The 3,376-nt window shown below is 43.9% G+C and overlaps 1 long non-coding RNA gene across 1 annotated transcript; it reads left to right on the forward strand.

Moving 5' to 3' along the window:
* On the forward strand, window positions 1–2,387 carry LOC145855524 (uncharacterized). The gene is made up of 3 exons (XR_014376417.1): window positions 1–887; window positions 1,644–1,716; window positions 2,032–2,387. It is a non-coding gene; the product is annotated as an uncharacterized LOC145855524 (long non-coding RNA).
* The last annotated feature ends 989 nt before the right edge of the window (window positions 2,388–3,376 follow it).

Raw genomic sequence — 3,376 nt, forward strand, 5'->3', positions numbered from 1 at the left:
TTCTCACAAGAACTTGTATCATGAGAGCTTAGTTCCTGGCAATGTGGGGTTTTTAAATAGCTATGTTAAATATGGGTGATTTTCCTACTTCACTTGAAGGTGAGAAAAGGATAATTCCTTATACCCCCTTCTATTTTTGTATCTCTCTCTCTGCCCCCTGTTTATCTCTCTCTTTATATTTCTTCCTTTCCCTCCCTCTCAACCCCTCTCAATCTGTTTTGATCAAAATCCTAACAGCTGTGTGCACTTCTGTAAGTAAGAGCGATTCACCCAAGAGGCTTTCATCAAAGCCTGCCAGGAAGACAAAGGGGCCGGCAGCCCTAGCTGCGCTAACTGCCAATGTGTTTAAAGGTTCCTGATTGTAACACCACGTTTGACACTGTAGGCCTCATATCATCAAGTCTGTCAGACATCTTGTTTTTAGTTGATTCACATTATATGATATGCTAATGAAAAATATGAACAATCAAAACACACCCTGATCCACTCACAATCAATGACGGTGAATATGATAAATTGCCTTATGTACAATCCCTGGGTATTAGCACAGGTAATTTTGTATGTAGTCTATAAGGAATTAATCTATGTAAGAAATGAGAACTACACTGCTCAACTTGTAGTAAAAATATATCAGGAAGTCAGAATCACTCTCCAGATAACTCCAGATAACACCTAAAATCAGGTAGCATTGAGTACTGTCACGGCCAAGAGTTCCCCGCACATGACCTGGTGTATCTCTTCCAGGTCATGGAACTTTTACACTCTGCTCTGGCGTTCTCACTCGATGATGGTGGCTGCTGGTGTTCCTATCCTGGGAGGTTACAGAGGCATGGCAGGGGCCTGCAGAGGTCGGGCCAAAGGCCCATTACTTCACGAGTGCAGCACAGGTAAGTGGCATGGCAAGGTCAGTGCAGGGCCGAGGATGCCTGCAGTCAAAGCACCTTCACAAGGACAGCTCTGCAGAGCCGCTGGGATATTCTCCCGGTCCAAAATGCCTCTCGCCCCCCAGCCCAGTTCTCCTGGCCGCTCTAAAAGATGAGGGAGTGGGAGTGGTGCCGCGTCCCTCCTCTCCATCTGGTGCCGAGTGCCTCTGTCACGACGTCAGACAGTACAAAGTAATGAAGGGTCTCATCAAGGTTACTGCATGCTGGAGTGTAGCCTGCTCTTCTCCCACTCTTTCTCAGGGCGGAATGGCAAATGAAGAATCATGGGTCATGGCGAAATAGGGTTCAGTTGTGTATCGTAAACATATCCATTGCTTTTGGTCTACTGCCTTCCAACACAGTATTTCCAAATGTTCTTTCCTCGCTCCCCCGAATAACATTCATCTGATGATGTACTTGTAGTTATAATCTATTTCCCTGATCAGTGGAGTTGCTATAATCTCAAGGCTGGAGATAAATCAGTAACTTTCCAAGGATTGTTTTCATGAAGGATATGTATGAAATGATCAATGCAGAAGGCATACAAGCAATTACTGACTAGTAACACCCTTCAATTCATTTCTGGTACTTGGAGCACTTAACGATTGATTCAGCAACCAACACAGGATTAAACAGAATGTCTGTTATTTGGTGCATCTTTGTTTTGTAAGCACAGACTTACCTGTGGACTTATTTACCATTCTTCCATGCGCCCCTTAGGTAACCTTTGCTGCCTTGCCTACAGAATGGTGCCAACATGGGAAGTGGTTGCTTGAGGGATGGGCCCAAAAAAGTGAGGTCAAGCTGCTTCAGCACTTAATTAAATCAGAATGTTAGGTGTAATGTATTGCATGATGACCTATATAGTCAACAAGCTAGCCATATTTAAAAAACTAAAGAACTTGGTGGCATAATGAAATCTAATGATGACTCTCACTCAAGCAAGGAATTACAAGCTTGTCTTTAGTATGCTAGTGGGCCCTTGCTTAGGCCCTCAGTAGGAGGTCACAGTCCAGGGCAAACCTCATATTTAGCTACTGTTAGGATAGCTTACTGTCACACCCTGACCTGTTTCACCGGTCTTGTGCTTGTCTCCACCTCCCTCCAGGTGTCTCCCATTTTCCCCATTATCCCCTGTGCATTTATACCTGCGTTTTCTGTTTGTCTGTTGCCAGTTTGTCTTGTCTCGTCAAGCCTACCAGTGTGTTGTTCCATACTCCTATTTCTCTAGTTCCCGTTTTCCAGTCTTCCCAGTTCCAACCTTTTCTGCCTGCCCCCGAGCCTGCCTGCCTGCCGTCCTGTACCTATCTGACTGAGCTGGTTACGAACTTCTGCCGGCCCTGACCCTGAGACTGCCTGCCGCCCTGTACCTGTCAAAGTTGGACCTGGTTACGAACCTCTGCCTGTCCTCGACCTTCCCTTTGCCTGCCTCCTGTGGATTAATAAACGAGTCTGTGTATTGAACCTTCCGTCTCCTGTGTATGCATCTAGGTCATATCCTGAGTCATGTTAGCTTAAAATGTAATAGCAAAACAGTTTGTTCAAAGCGGTCTCCAGACCCCCTTCACACTATTCACTGTCCTTTTGGAAAAGTTAAATTAACTTGGTAATTGAAGGAGTTTCTGTTTTGAGGGATATAGGATCTGTCATGTTTGCTATTATACAGAATATAATACGTGTCACCATCTTTTAGAGAAAATCTTGCCATAAAATACAAAAATAAAAAACAAATGATTTTGTGTTGATTTGCTGGTCCACATGACAGACATACCATGCTCCCTGGTATTTAGGGGAGACCTTACTCTTAATTGCACATTTCTGATGAGTCCGGCCAGGGACATTGGCACGCTCTGGATCTCAGTCGCATTAATTTACAGTCTGTTGCTGGTGATGTATGGGGCTATTGGGTGAACATGGTGGGGAGGGCAGCCAGACCTTTGGGGTCGAGCTCTCCCCATTTGACTGAGCCTGGACCCAGAAGGACCAACACCAATTAAGTCCACTTTATCAGCCTTACAATACTCAAGTGACTAATTTGCTGCCTTGTTTGTGCCTACAAAAGTCCTGTGCTTAGTATTATGGTTTTTAAATATCAAAGCAAGTTCAGTATGTTCCTAAACAGAAGGTGTGAATGTGTGGTAAAAGATGTGACACTTGTTTACAGTAGAATTCCAAATAGAATTCACTGGAGTCTCCAGTACGTAATCTTGACTCCATGATTAATGCACTGTGAAGATTTGAGTCGTGCCTAAGTGTATTGTCCATAAAGGCTTTGCTTACTGTCTGTCCATCGTAGTAATGTAGCATAGTTTTAATGCAATTTATGACAAAAATAGTTCAACCTTTTTAATCTGCACCAGAGCGTCAAAACAGTAAAGCACATATAACCAGCCTTACATCCCTTGAATGATTCAAACGATGGAGTGGATTAATTCCACTGATTTAAATGAGCC

The sequence above is a fragment of the Salmo salar genome, chromosome 01, assembly GCF_965601325.2.
Source record: "Salmo salar chromosome 01, fSalSal1, whole genome shotgun sequence".
In the NCBI taxonomy this organism is placed as follows: Eukaryota; Metazoa; Chordata; class Actinopteri; order Salmoniformes; family Salmonidae; genus Salmo; species Salmo salar.